At 42.6% G+C, this 16,215-nt stretch overlaps 1 long non-coding RNA gene across 1 annotated transcript; it reads right to left on the bottom strand.

Annotated features, from left to right (window-relative positions):
* Positions 1 to 12,300: 12,300 nt before the first annotated feature.
* LOC140691690 (uncharacterized) lies at positions 12,301 to 15,912 on the bottom strand. The gene is made up of 3 exons (XR_012067382.1): positions 15,670 to 15,912; positions 12,568 to 12,701; positions 12,301 to 12,365 (listed from the first exon to the last, which is right to left on the bottom strand). It is a non-coding gene; the product is annotated as an uncharacterized lncRNA (long non-coding RNA).
* Between the last annotated feature and the right edge of the window lie 303 nt (positions 15,913 to 16,215).

A 16,215-nucleotide genomic window follows, 5' to 3' on the forward strand; every position in this document is an offset into this window, starting at 1 on the left:
GTGAATAAATTTAACTAAATATATGGCTTCACAACCAAATCAATGAGCAGTGTGAGCCTTGGACTAGATTCTACAGAACTGACTGCTAACTTGTTGGCTGAAGGACCATGAGCTCAGGAGTTTGGACAGGAGGTGAGATGGGACTTCAGCCTGAACGGACTTCCCCTTGGAGAAGGTCAATGACCACCTCTTTAACTACTTACCTCCAGGTCTCTGCTTCTCCCCTGAGCCCCCCAACCCCGGTCCACATCTCCAACTATCTGCAGGACACCTCTATACGAAGAGCATCCCTGATCATAATTATATTTCAAGCACCGAAAGCCTCTCCTCTCAAGGTTTTCTCATTTCTTTTCAGTCAACTGCTGTTTAAGATCTCATCATATCTTTAATATCGCACTTATTTTTATTCTTCTTTTTAAAATTAGTAGACTATTTTTTAAGCAGTTTTAGGCTTAGAGAAAAGGTAGTAGAAATTAAAAAGTGTTTCCATATCCTCCATCACCTTCCTCCCTGTTATTAATGTCTTGCATTAATGTGGTACATTTCTTCCAATGGATACGGTATTATTAACTGAAGTTCATAGTTTATATCCGGTTCATAGTTTACTCTTTTTGTTGTCCGTTCTGCGGGTTTAACAAATGCGTAATGACATGTGTCTACCAGTATAATGTCATGCAGAACAGTTTTACTGTCCTAAATATCCCCCCTGCTCCAATTAGTCATCCTTCTCACCCTCTCATCCCCAACCCTTGGAAAACCACTCATCATTTTACTGTCTGCATAGGTTTATTTTTTCTAGAATGTTATAGAGTTTGGAGTTGTGGACAAAGGGTGCCACCTGCCATTCCAGGGAATGAAAAACGTTGCCTTCACAAAGCCCTCATCCGCTGCAGCCGCCCCCAGCACTGCCCCCTGAAGGGATTCAGGATGGAGTAAAATGGGATGCTGGCCCCAGATAGTTAAGGTGCCTGTCAAAGGCATGATTTCAATGAGTTCAGACTTTTGAATCTTCCCATACATAGAAAAGCACTAAAATCATTAACTTGAGATGTTTCTTGATTAGCAGTAACTTTTGACATTCAAATGCTTTTTTTTAATAAAAAAAAGGTATAAATCCTGGCTCCTCCCTTACCTCTTTGGAACAGTCCTTCAGAGCCATTGGAGAGGCTGTATCTCGGGCTTAAGTCCCCAGTAAGTCCGCTCAGTAAGTGTGAGCACCGAGGGTGAACGTGCAGGGTCTTTGATTGACAAGGGACTGTGAACACAAGCATTAGGGGGCTGGTGATCAGCTTATGCACAGGCACCTGATTGGTTGCAAGCGAGCGAATACCTGTTGGGGGCTCCTCTGAGTAATGGGACTTAGGACTCTGTTAAGGGCGGATGTGCAGTGATGCCTGCCCGCCCCCGCCCAGGGGATGGTGAGATCATCCATCTCCTGGGGGCAGTTAGTTTTGTTAGGGTACACACACATGCAGGGAAGATGTTTTTATCTTGAAGAAAGAAAGGCAGGCACGCAGAGAGCCCTGCAGTGAGGGGTTTATGCCTTTAGAGAGATTTCAGAGAGCGCCAGCCTGCTCCGCAGACAGGGGGACAGAGATCACCGTTACGTGGGAACCCAGGACCAAATTGAGTTCAAAATCCAGGTGGACACCCCAAAGGTGTGAGAGGTGTGGGCACATCACAGCCTCATACCCTTTCACACCAGAGGCAGAAGTAACCCCATCTCACTGAGAGCCAACCGTTTATCTTGAATATGCTGTAAACATCAGTGGCTTAAATCATGGAAACGCCATCCTATCTATCCTCACACTAAAGACAACACCTCTCTCGAAGGTCTAGGGAGCAATATTTGCAACGCTTTGGGAATACAGAGCCTACTTACAGGACTTCAAAAGTTAATCCTCCACCCCTGGTGTGCATAATCCCGATTGCGACAATCCCAGTGTTGGCAAATCCGCCTGGATTTGTAGGATAAGGTTAATTTACAGACAAATATATCACACTGCCTCCACTTAACTCTTTCAAATTATCCCTCTTTGACGTTGATCACAGACAATGAACAAGGTCCCTGACGTCTCTCAGGCCACCCGAGTCACAAAAGCGCAGACTCAAGCATCTGATGGTTAGGGGGTTATTTTACAGGTGTTCTAACCACAACCAGGTAGGCAGCTCTGGGCAGCAAAGAGCTCTCTGCAGGAGGCCCCCTTTGTCTTGCGACTCACCTTAAGCCAGGCACCCCCATGCCTTTCTTCTGATCACACAGTACCTTGCCTAACCTGTTGGTTCCTTCCTAGATCAGAGAAGTAGAAACTGGGAATAAGTCGTTAACAGGCGACCAGACGGCTTCCTTGGCTTCCCCTGCAATTATCTCACAAACTACACCAACGAGAAATCACCTGAAGGACATTCACAGAGAACTGACAGTCCCGCACACGGCAGGGGTGGCTCGGCAGCCCGCACACAGGGCCTGCACCCAGTCCCGGGCTGGGGGTGTCACTGACTCCATTGACCTCCCATCTCAGTGGTTAGTTTCCTTTTTCCCTTTAAAACTTCCATGGCTGAGCAGAATCTTTGGAGATAGTCCTGGGGGACAAAAGTCTGCTGTCTCCCCAAACTGTAGCATTCTGATTAAAAGCAGTTTTCCTTTCTATCAGCATTGCCTCTGTTTATTGATTTAAGGCACAGTGAGCAGCCATCCCATGTTGGGTACGAAAAAGAATCAGATCTAGACTGCCATCTCAAAGTCTGAATTTATTTTTCATTGCTGCCATAATGAATTACGGCACGTTTATAATTGCAGGGAACGGTTCAATCTATTTGCTAACGTGTAAGATGAGGAGTATCCTAGAGTCCTCCTTCATCTTCATCCTAATCCCAAAGACCTGCTGGCTGTAGCTCATCATGTGACAGAATCGCTTACTTACAGCAAGTGAGGTGGTCCCAGAAGAAGTCCTACATCTTCCCACCAGCATGGGCTGAACATGGTTTGCAGACAGAAGTGTGAGAGCCAGCTGTGCAGAATCGTGTCAAGAAGCCTTCAGTGTGTTTACGACTCCTTTTTAAAAAGTTCCAACTGGAAAGTCAGTAACTTTTGTTTAGTATTATTTATTTTAGTTTTCTCTCTCTCTCTTTTTTTTTTAAATTGAAGTATAGTCGATTTACAATGTTGTGTTAATTTCTGGTGTACAGCATAGTGATTATATACACTGATATATATATATAGACATAATAGACATTTTTATACACACACACACACACATTTTAATATTATTTTCATTATAGTCCATACAGGGTATTGAATACAGTTGTCTGTTTTATCTAGTAAGACCTTGTCGTTTATCTCTTTTATAGGTAGCAGTTAGTATCTGCAAATCTTGAACTCCCAATTTATCCCTCCCCACCCCCTTTCCTCTCTGGTAAACTTAAGTTTGTTTTCTGTGTCTGTGAGTCTGTTTCTGTTTTGTAAATAAGTTCACTTGTGTCTTTTTTTTAAGATTCCATTTATATCAGATTTCAACACATTTTGATGCTATCAAATGGGATACTGTCACTCTAGTGTTTATCAAGACGTTACACTGCAGTATAACAAGGATGTCACTGTGGGATTTTCCCTGACAAAATCGTCCCTCTCACCATCAACCCAGCCCTTGTCCATCTCCCAACACAGCCAATGCCATGGGCACAGCAGTCTGTCCATGTAGAAAATGAAACGAAGTGTCCGCATTCATTGGAAGCTTTCATTTCTCTTGCCTTGATGTCTGGATCATCCTTCCATATTTTCCAAATTTTTCACATGCAACCTTTCTCAACCCAAAAGGCTCACTGTAAAAGGCATCTCTTTTTGAAGCGTTATTTATTTTCCCCAGGTTGAATTACTCACGCCCACCTGTGTACTTTGAACACATTGTATGTGAACACAATGAATGCATTTCTACATTATTATGATTATTATCTCCCTTAAGAATGCGATTATTATCTCCCATCTGCACTTTGCTGTAGGGCTTGGCACAAAGTAAAAGACACAGAAAATGTTTTTGAAGTTTGCCTGAATCGAATCAGATTCAACTGAAGGGAACTGAATGGCGCTGAGGTTTACAGAATTGCCAGGGACCAGAATGCATCTGAAGATCTTGTTTTCAAACAAGTGAATCTACACTTAATTGGAATAATTTCACCACCGTTAATAATAGAGCTCTAATTTAATATCGACTTCACTTTTAAACTTATTGTAATAATTCTCATCCGTAGTTACCGCCTTGGAAATATTTCTCATGTCCCTCTGGGATTAGTTTAAAATTACAAAAACACAGGGGATGCGTTGGATTTTAGAGACTGGATTCACTCTGGGATGGTCAGTTTGTCTAGCTGGAGGCTTTATATGGAGTGGCACACGTGACTAAGATGTTCAGAAGGAGAACTCCAGTGTCAAAGACCGATTCTGGTCTCCCCGGTCTTTGTTTTGCTTTGTTTTTGAGTTACACCACGTCTCCATCACAGTCCTCTGCTTTGACTTCCAGAATGCTCCCATGTTCCCAGGACTCTTCCTCCCTATGGAGGACCTGCGTTCCTCCTGTGAACCACCCAGCTCCCTGAAACATCCCCTCTCAAGGGTTGAGCTGTTTAAGGCGGGAGCTATTTCTCAGTCTCCTCACCATAGTTCTAAGAGAAAATCTCGTTAGTATCTTAGCCACGTAATCTCACGCTGATTAATCCCTATCTTCCATCATTAATGGAAACCTTGCAAAGGAAAGGATACGGTCTTACTCTGGTTTGGCCATCACCTGCCACAGCACATGTAGTATCCATATGGTTCTCCATAATGGGTGCATCAAATGCTTTTTTTCTGTAAACATGAAAATCCTTTTCAGATTTCTTTCCATTAGTGGAAACAGATACTAATGAACATCTTTCATAAAAGCTAAGTGGCCTAAAGCGAACTTTTGAGAAGTAGAGGATGTCTGTCCTGCCAAATGGCCAGGAAGCAAAACAGGTAACGTGGCTTCCAGAGAAATAGTCCAGCTGCAGAGATGGTGGGTCCAGATCTGGGTGGGAAATGAGGATGTGCCCCAAGACCTCCACAGGGTGGGTGGGGAGCAGCCTCTACCCCAGAAATGAGGCTGCATGGAAAAGAATTGGTGGTGGAGAACGGGCTCGAATCTGGACGCTGCTGATAAAAAAGCAGAGAGCAAGGGAGTATGAGAGAGCAGGGTGTACGCATCTTCTTGAATTAATTCTCATTTTGTGGCTGGCTTTATTTCTTTGATAACTATGTAAGTTTAAAATGCTAAAGCTCTAAACGTTCTTAGAAACAGTAAACAGTACATATATATAAATTTAAAAATACATGTGCAGGTAAAAAAAAAAAAACAGAAATGAGCCATCAAGCCATGAAAGACATGGCAGAAACTTAAAAGATGTATTGCTAAATGATGGAAGCCGGTCTGAAAAGTTTACAAACTGTACGATTCCAACCAAATGACATTCTGGAAAAGGCACAGCTACAGAAACAATGAAAACATTGTGGTTTCCAGGGGGTTGGGGAGAGGGAGGCGGGGAGGATGAACAGATGGAGCACAAGGGATTTTTAAGGTTATGAAATTATTCTGTGTGATGCCATAGTGGTGGCTACACGTCACTGTGCATTTGTCAAAACCCACAGAATGTACAACATCAAGAGTGAACCCTCATGTAAAATGTGGACTTTGGTTGATAATAACGTGTCCACGTTGGTTCATCGATGGCACCAAAGATGCCACACTGATGAGCGATGTTGAGGGTTGGGGAGGATGTATGTGTGGGTGGGGAGGGCTGCGTGCGAAGTCTCTGTATTTTCTGTTCAATTCTGCTGTAAACCTCCTCTAAAAAAATAAAGTCTATTAATTTAAAAAAAAAAAGGCAGAGCAAGGGATTCCACAGTCAAACCCAGAGGCTCGGATCAGACTTCTAGGTAATTTAGTTTATGAAGGACCTTTGAAGGTCATTCACAATCCTCCCCCTGATGTGTGTAGAATCCTGGCTTCACTCTCTGCCCTTTGGTTATTCCCTTTACTGCAGCTACAATAGTGACACTCACCACATTCATTTCCCAAAGTCATCGTCTGACACCTGCTCACCATCTTCCATGCGGGAAATTACCCTTCCCTGCTTGTCTAGAATTAGCAAAATTCCCCCAGCACTTCATTGTCCAGTTCAAATATTTACAGCTCTGTTAAGCATTTTTCTGACTTTTCTAGTCAAAATTCACAGATTTGTCTTGTGTTCTCAAGTTCTGTGCGATGCTTCTCTATTAGGTCAGATTGCACGGTGTTTTATAAAAGTGGAAACATAAGATGGAAAGAGTGTGTGTGTGTGTGTGTGTGTGTGTGTGTGTGTGTGTGTGTGAATACGCCTGTCTTGTCTCCTTTAGAGAGTAAACTCTCAAACATAAATTCCCCCACATTATTTATCTGTTTCCCTAAACATTTTCATAGTACATTTTTTAATCTGACAAATATTTTATTTTTTTAATCTAAAACATTCTTTTTAATTTTTTTAATTTTTAAAAACACTTTTATTGAGTTATAGTCATTTTACAATGTTGTGCCAAATTCCAGTGCAGAGCACAATTTTTCAGTTCTACGTGAACCTATATATATTCATTGTCACATTTTTTTCGCTATGAGCTACCACAAGATCTTGTATATGTTTCCCTGTGCTCCACAGTACAATCTTATTTATCAAATTCTACATTTTGAAATCCCAGTCTGTCCCTTCCCACCCCCCATCCCCCTGGCAACCCATTGTACACTTTATATAATGAATGTTAAACACGTACTCAAGAAATAAATGAATAAATGTCAGAAATTTAAATGGTAGAAAAGGAATTTCAAAACCTTTGCACGTGAACATACAAATGACAATCCACTTTCTAGTCCTCTAAACTCTGAACCTTGATTCTTTCAACTCTATTTTTTTTCCACAAGTAAGTTTGAGTTACCTGACCCATGACACACTCCACCACAAACATCTGTCTGTTGTGACAAAACTAGGAAAAAGCCAGAGCTACCCTCCCAACTCTACTACCTAAAATTTTCATCCAACAGTGCCACAAAAAATGCAAGATAGAGAGAAATGAGACTGGAAAGGAACAGGTTAGAAACAGAAGAGAGAATGTCAAATAAGTGAGAGAACACTGAGGCTATTTCTTGAAGAAAATCAATAAAATAGAAAAATTCCCATCACACATTAACAAGCAGTAAGTGGGGAAGATGGAAAATGCATAGAACACATAGAAGATCCAGCAACAGGTAACCATCCCCAGAGAGGAATGACACATACATTCACATTTAGTCCAAAATGCAGCTCAATATGCTTTACTTTACTTATGATTAAAATGAAGAAGAAGTGGAAGAAGAGGAAGAGGAAGAAGAAGAAGAGGAAGAAGAAGAGGAAGAGGAAGAAGAAGAGGAAGAAGAAGAGGAAGAGGAAGAAGAAGAGGAAGAAGAGGAAGAGGAAGAAGAAGAAGAAGAGGAAGAAGAGGAAGAAGAGGAAGAGGAAGAAGAGGAAGAAGAAGTGGAAGAAGAAGAAGAGGAAGAAGAAGAAGAGGAAGAAGAAGAAGAAGAGGAAGAAGAGGAAGAAGAGGAAGAAGAAGAAAAACAAATGTATTAATGATAGAAACTCTTAAAAAATCAAATTTCCATGAAAAAATAGCAAAAAGAAAAAAAAAAGAATGTTCTGTCCACAGTGGTTTTAAACAGCATGTGATCTCACTGCTGATCAATCGTACAGAAACCATTCAGGATCCTAGAAGAAGAAACAAACACGACATTGCATTTCTTAGGGGCGAGCTTCAGGACGCGCTACGCTGCACTGAGAGTCGGCGCCACCTTCACGGCAAGACAGAAGCTGGAAAATTGCAAGGTATCGACCGCTTCCGAGACCACCCGACGGCTCAGGTAGCAGGCGGACCATGAAGTCAAAATCCGGAGAAAGATGCGCACCTTCAAGGGAGACAGGACTTGCATTTTGCTTGTGGGGGACCGAGGTCTCTCCATGTCATATAAACCAGTAAGAAGATTCAGGGAAAATGGTTGAGAGCTTCCGCCACGTGGTCACCAGGAAGAATGGTGAGGAAACTCTCTCCATTTGGTGCCTTGGGAAGGGAAACAGGAAACAGAAACTTCTCCATGAATTCCTTCTCCTTCAGAGGTTGACCCACTGGTCTACTTTTCTGGTTTTTTTTTTTTTATAGCTATACATTTTATTTTATTTTATTTCATTTCATTTCATTTTAATCCACTGGTCTACTTTTAATGAATAGAGTAGAGATCAGTAGACCGTATTCTGGAACATAAAATGCATTTTAACACATGTTAAAATATACAAACCTTAGACAACATGTTCTTGGACCACAATGGAATTAAACTAGAAATTAGCAACAGGAAATATCTACAGAATTCCCCAAATAGTTGAGGATTAAACAGCTCACTTCTAAATAAGTAATGGGTCCAAAGAAAGTCATAGGAGAATCAGAAACATATTTTCAACCAATTTAAAGTAAAAAAAAAAAAAGCACATCAAAATTTGTGGAAGGCAGCAAAAGCTGGGCGTAGAAAGGAATGTATAATATTAATGCCTTTCCTGGAGAGGAAGAAATATCTGAAATTATAGTCTAACCTCCCATCTTAGGGAAATAACCAAAAGAGGGCAAATGAAGCTTCAAGAAAGCAGAAGAAATGAAAGAATGAAAAATCATGATTGAAATGAATGGAACTCATAAGAAGTGCAGGGTTTAAGATTGAGGGTCGACACACAAAAGTCAACTGCTTTTCTGCATCCCAGAAGTGAGCAATTAGAATTGAAGATTAAACAAAATGTAATAGAATTTATAATAGCACACAGAGATGACTTACTTAGGCATACATTTAACAAAATACGTGCAGGGTTTGCTGGCATAAAAGTGGAAACCAAAGATGAAAGGAATTGAAGGTGATCCTTTCTGATTCCTTCCACGTGCATGGATTTCCTGCGCATGGATGGGAAGATGCGGAAATGTTACGATGTCAAGTTTCCAAAGCAACCCCAATCAAAATCCTAGCAAGCTCTTTTGTTGGTACCAGTAAGCATCTTTTAAATTCAAATGATAAGGCAAAGGGCCTCGAATAGCCAACAAATGGTGAAAAGCAACCGTGTTGTAGAGCTCAGATGACCCGTTGCAAGACGGACCTACCATAAAGCTACAATGACTAAGACAATATCCTATTGGTGGAAGAATACATGAATAAATAAAAGGACAAGAAGACAGTCCAGAACTAGACCCACAGTACAGTCAATTGACTTTTCCCAAAGGGGCAAAGAGATTCAGTGAATAAAAGATAATCTTTGCTGGGAAATTTGAACATCCAAATGCCAAAAAAAAAAAAAAATCAGATCAACACAGACTTTTCACCTTACACAAAAATTAACTAACTCTGGATCACAGACATCAATGTAAACTGAAAGCCATAACACTTAGCATAGAAGACATTGGGAGACAGTGTACATGACCTAGAATTTGGAAATGAATCTCTAGATAGGACCCCAGAAACACGATCAATGAGAGAAAACACTGGCAGGCTTAACTTAATTGAAATTAAAACCTTTTTCTTTGTGAAAACACTTAAGAAAATGAAAAGACAAGTCGCAGACTTGGAGGCAATGTTTGTAAAACATACATCTGATAAAGAACTTGTAAAGTAGAGACACAGAAATAACTCTCAAAACTCAACATAAAGAAAACGAACTTTTTTTTGAAATGGGGGAAAAAACAGACAGACACATCAGAAGATGGTAAATAAACATATAAATCGTTTCTCAATATTACTTGGATTCTAAGACCATCGTCCAGTAAAAAGGAAGCAGGGCTCTTGGGAGAAAGGCTGATTCTGGAACTGGGGCAGGAGACACAGAAGATGAGCCTGGAGCATCTTGTAATGTCTTGGGCTAAGCAGGTGCTCAAAAAATAATGATCATTATCATGGGGAGATATTACAGAGACACAAGAGATAGCTGAAAGAGAGCCTGGTGGCCAACGCTGGACAATCTGAGCAACAAAGTAAAGAAATCATAAAATAAATACCCATGAGTCCTTAATAATAGGAATCAGTCACCAAATGCATAAATAATGGCAGAAAACAGACAAACCTGCCCTGCAGAAGGAGTCCTAGTAACTGATGTAGGCACCTCGCCCTCAAGCAGTAGGGCTCAGCTCTTCGCTTCCAGGTGGGAGCTGCATGCAGTGACCTCCTTGTGAAGGTTGTAAAAGGAGAAAGGGGGGAATCTGGGCAATGAAGACGTTTGACAAATACCACCTCAGCCAGGTGATCGGGTACCAGCAACTATGGTAAGTTATGTCAATGGCACATCCTCTTGACAGGATGTGATGTGGAGGGTGGTCATTAATCTCTGTCCTCTTCCCTGTAAAACCAGTGAGTCCAGCGTAATCATAAGACATACATCTGGCAAATCTGTCTGGGAGACATTCTGCAACTTTCCTGAGCAATGCTTCTCAAAGCGTCATGATCATGAAAAATAAAGAATCTGAGAAGTTGTCACAGCCTGGAGGAGCTCCCACACTGCATCCAAGGACTTAGAATAGCAAACGAGTCGGATACGGAGACCCCGAGTCTAAGTGCGAAAGACACCAACACCAGGTATGGCAATAAATGGGAAAAGTTGACATGGAATTGGTTGGAAAACATTACCATATGCCCCAATGGACAGTAAAGAGCTGGAGGAAAAAAGAGGATTGGAAAGTAAAAGAAAAAGGTCATCATTGAGGGGACAGCTTCTAGACGTCTCACTGTCTCTCTGGGACAAAAAAAAAAAACCCTCTGATTTGTGGCTTGTGTCAATTTCCATGGTGTCAACGTCCCATCGTGGGCGATTTAAAACTATGAACGTGATTTGCCAGCGCACATGGAGGCGGGAGGAATGTATTGCACAAAGCACACCTTGGTACGATGTCCCCACCACACAGGTACCTCGGGAGTGTGGACGACGGTGAGGCATGAACCAACCTGGAGGTGATGAATGTCACGCACATATGATTACTGTTTTTAATTGATCTGTTGGTTTATACAACCTAACTTTGAATGATGCTGGAGAGGAAGACGTTGAAACACGGAGCAATCGGCTCTCGTGAGCTGGCACAAGCCAGCTCCCACCTAATGCTGAGACATAACTGATGTGTGTTGGTGACACTGCACACTTCAGGAAAACTAGAGTCCAGTACGCTAAAATTTAAAAAAAAAATTTAAAGGATTAAAAGGAAGAGGGGTCTGGAGATAGAACAGGAAATTTGGCCAGGGTCCAGCTGAAGACCTTGAATACTGGCCTCAGGAAGGTGGACACAAGTCTGCGGTCCATGGGGAGCCACTGCAGGGATGTGTGTGTGTGTGTGTGTGTGTGTACATGTGCTTGTGTTTTGATCAACAGAGTGACATAAATGCTAAAGCTATGGGTTAATATTTATGGTGTGTTGTACCAGGGTGACATCGGACAAGGGAAAATCACTCAGGCCCCTTCGTCTCCATTCAGAGAGGAGGATTAAAGGGTGACAAGGAGCCGGGTGGAAAGGAGGCCGGTCAGCAGGTGCAGGTCCCAAGAATCACAGGGCTGTGACAAAACCATAAGTAAGCCACTTACCGTGAAACCCAGTTCTCCGAGTGCAAACGCCGGCAGCGATGAAGAGAAAAGACTAGATTTAAGACCACAAGGAATCTACACTTGGGCAAATAAAACATTCGCGTGCTAGATTTTTCATTTTCTTTTCCGATTCCTGAAACGATACGTCTGATCTGCTGTTAACACCCTTGGCGAGTTAGCATTATAAAAGAGGGGGTTGCTTGAAGTTCAGACTGTCTAGCAACACAGCAGGGTAATTTTTAATATGGTTTCTGACTCCAGGATTCACAGGAAAAGGAGATAGATGTGTAACTTTATTAGAAGAGTCTTTTACAACTTTATAAAGGTAAGGTCTAGCCCCATTTTCCCATGTGGTTTTGCAAATGAGTGAACGTTCTCTCTCCAGAAGTCGGAATAGATTCTCAAATTTTCAATCCCGGGAGGTCTGAATTGTAATTAAAATGCAAATGTGTTGGCTTAATATAATAGCTGGAAGAAATCTCAGAGATCAATCTCGTTGAACCGTTTTATTTCATCGCTGAAGAATCTGAGACAGAGTGGTTGGTGACATTCACTGGTGATGACAGATGGCTGTGACTGGGGAACCAGGAGGTCCCCACGCCCAGTGAGCACGGCCAGGCCAGGCAGGATTTGCTGCACGGATGTTCCCCTAAGTGTGGCATGGCGTGGCCAATGGTGTCAAGATGCCAAGTAAGGTGGGTCTGAAAGAGTAGGAAGTCAACGGACAAAAGGGCTATGTGATGCTAAAGCTTTTTGCTGATTCATTCTGACTTGAAATTCTTGCAACTTGCTTTTCTCTTTGTTCGGACAAACCCCTGCCTTTGCTTCACTTGCTCAACTGCTTTTGTGCTTAGCAGCCCCCAGCCTTGCCATTACCCCCTCCACTCCCTTGACATCCCTTACCCAGAAAAGCTTCGCCTTGAACCTGGAAGGTGTGTTCCAGACAGGAGGTCACGGGCTGATGGCCTCAGAAGAATGAAGACTCTCTGGAGCTTCTCCATGACAGGATTCACCAAGATGAAGAAGAATTTGGCACCCTGGAAAAACAGCCTGACGTTGTTGCCTTCCTGTTCAACCCAGGTTTTCTCTAAAACGTCAGAACACTAACCCCAAGGTGGATTCACATTCTCTAAGGCATAAGCACGCTGTGACTCCCCTTTGCCTGGTAAAGCAATAAAAAACAATAAAGCCATTCTTTCCTCATTTTCCCCAAACTGTGCCTCCTCGTCTCGATTCAGTTCCTGGGGTACAGAGGGTGTATTTTTTGGCAACAGGTCCACTGGTACAGCCAACATCACAGTTGTTTCTAATGTTACTATTTTGAAAAGAAACATTTTGTTATATTTCTGAACTGAATATAAATTTAATCCAGAAAGACCTCAAATAATGTTATGGACTAAATGGATGCAGATCTTTGCAATGCATTGCAGCATCCCTGGACCCCAGTTACCTCTGAAATGGGGGAAATGGTGGCATTCGGGGGATCGACCTGATGATTATACTGGGGTCATGCACATACGGTGCAAACCTCTTTGCCTGGCGTGGCGACTCACCACGCCACGGACTTAACAACGAAACAGAGGAGGCTGAGTTGTGTGGCTTCCAGTCCAGCTGCGATTGGCGGTGCTTTCCCATAATTAGAACTGCAGACTCAGCGAAGCACACGGTGGTTTGAGGACTTAAGACTCAGCAAATCTCAGCCCCCAGATTTTATACATGAAAGTTTTTTTTTTTTCAGAGTGGTTAAGTGACTTGCCTGAGGGCACACAGGAAGGACCGACACCCCCACAATCATTCAAAACAAGCCAGGAGGTGTTCCTTCTCAGGAATGCTGGGGATCCCCTAAAGAAATCAGATTACTGGGGTATCTGCACCTGCCTCTCTTTAACACAAACTCAATCTAATATCAGACAGAATAATCGAGAACCTTCTGGAATTACTGACTGCCCTGATACTTGTGTACCCGTATTCACCTGCTCAGGGGGGAACAATTTCTCCCACTTTATTCCCTGTTTTGACTCCAGCCTGTACCACGTCATCTCCAGAAATGCACAGTGCACCCCTAATCACCCCTGGCAACCTGCGAATATTTTTAACTCTCTGGAGATAGGTTGAATTGCACCTGCCATGCTTCAAGCCAGATAAGGGAAACATTATTTAATTTGATTAAAATTTGCAAACCTTACTGAGCATCTATGAATGCCAGGCACTTGGCCTGATGCTAGAGATATTTTAGTAAGTAAAAAAATGCTCTTTGTATCACAAATATCCACTCCAGTAAGGAAAGGGTGGAACAGAAAGCAAACAGGCCAAGCCAGCTCAATCATTTCTCAGAATGCTCACAAAATTCGGAGAAAACACGGAACGCTTAACAATGAAAGGACGTATTTTATTCAACGGCCTGAAGGAAGCAAAGCCACATATCATGAAAATCTTCTTGTCTTGTCTTTTAAAAATTTTTTTCCAATTTATGTTTTTGGTCATGCTGCTTAGCTAAGTTTGTCTTAATCTGAAAACAGTAGGAAACCATCGAACATTTTTCAACAAGAAAAGTGACATGATTTAATGGTTATACAGAATTCGGCCTGCAGGGAGAAGCCGGGAATTGGAGGACCGGTCATGAATCTGTTAACAGTTCCAGGGAGAAACAACAGAGGGAGGTATCAAATAATTCAATCAATAATTAACATCTGTAATTCTGGGTTAAGATGTAACTTTCACCAAAATACTTCATTTTCCTAAAATGATCATTTGTCATGTGGTTAGAAATAATGGAATTCCTCTGGTTTCTCACACTTTTCTTTCTCCTCTCAGGAGTCTAGTGGTTAAGCTCGCTTTCCCAGGGAACACATCCCCCTGAGGACAGGAGTCGACTTTTGAGATAAGATGCTAAATGTCCAGCCAGCCATGAGACGGCAGGACACAACAGACAAGTCAGCGAGGTTGGAAGGACAGAGCTCACCCAGCCAGGCCTCTGGGTCAGAGAATTCACATTCAGAAGATTCAAAGGCTTTATCCAGTGTTGAATTTTTAATAGAAAGCCATGGAGATGTGTGTACCTTGCAAACAGTGCACACTGTAAATGCAGCAATATTTCCCAAGCCCCTAACCAGAGGGAGCCCTGGTGAGCTGTGTAGGATCAGCGCGTCCTTAAGGAAAGACATTCCTCAGTCCCCAGCTTTTCCCCTGGCTGAATTCTTTTTTTCTGCAACCTTCAAGGCTCACGCCGCTTGCTCAGAGAGTGATGCCTGTGCAAAACCTCCAGGGGAGGTTTGAGCCCATAGGAAAACCCAAGTTTCTGTTTCAATGCCTCACATTTATTTGAAGAAATAGCCAAGAAAGTTTAATTGAAAAGCATTGGACTTGCCGGGGGTGGGGGCAACTTGTTTGTGTGCAGTTGGCTGGGAGTTCAGGAAAGTTTCCACCCGAAGCCTGCTGTGAACGGGACAGAGTCATGACGGGGGCCTGGAGCAAACAGCCCAGGTCGGCTCTCCCCGGTAGGAGGGCACTGGGCTTCCAGGTGTGAATAAATATATTGCAGTCATGTCGGTAAACAAAGGATGCTCTGGCCACCACCGACCCTGAGAGGATGGGACGCTGGCCCCAGAGAGCTCAGGTGCACACCAAAGGGATGATTTCAATGAACCCAGACGTTTGCACCTTCCCGTACAGAGAAAAGTGCTAAATTCCTTAACTTGAGATGTCTGTGTTTCTTTAATCAATAGTCATCTTTCGATGTTGTGCACCATCAAATGGTCTTTGCACACTCAGCGTCTCATCTCTAACTGGGTGCACTTCCTGGCTGCAGAGTTAAGATGAGGCGTGCAGAGGTTTCATCAGGGTGGCTGGCACACAGTCAGTCTCACTGCCACTCACTCCATTCGCCACGTGGCCAAGTGGTTTCCCTTTTAATCCGCCCCACACTTAACGTGTCAAGGCACGAGGCCAGACATCAGGCAGCCAGCTCATTCTGCACAACATGGTCCAAGAAAGAGATGTCAGTACCTGGGAGAAAGAAGTGGCCTCCATAAACCAGCGAGATGAATGTGTCTTCCAAGCCTTAAGTTCTGACCTGAGGAGAAGCCCCCACACTCCAGGGGGGCAGACCCAAGCAAAGAACTCAGACGTGTCTCTTTCTCTGGTTCCTTCTCTGGCTCGTGGTCTGCATCTTCAGTGTTTCTCCACATGCCTCAGTATGGAAGCTTTTCTGCTCACTCCAGACACCTGCCACATAAAATCAAGACATGTTCCCTGTATTTCTCCTCCCATCAAATTAAAAATGGAAATTATACATGAGAAAACGGCCGTTTCCTCTTTGCTTTCAACTGCTTTGCAGAGATATTATTGTGAGACATAAAAGTACCTTTTATTAATATGTTGACTATCTTGTTATGCTTTATGATGTTAATTTTGAATGTCTTCCTTCTAATACCATGTGACTTGTATCACATTATTAAATATATTTCTGGATGGCGAAGTATCCACTTATGTAAATCACTATTCAGTATTTTATGATAATATTTACTGCATAGTGTAATAATGGGAAGCATT

The sequence above is a fragment of the Vicugna pacos genome, chromosome 36 (assembly GCF_048564905.1).
Source record: "Vicugna pacos chromosome 36, VicPac4, whole genome shotgun sequence".
NCBI lineage: Eukaryota > Metazoa > Chordata > Mammalia > Artiodactyla > Camelidae > Vicugna > Vicugna pacos.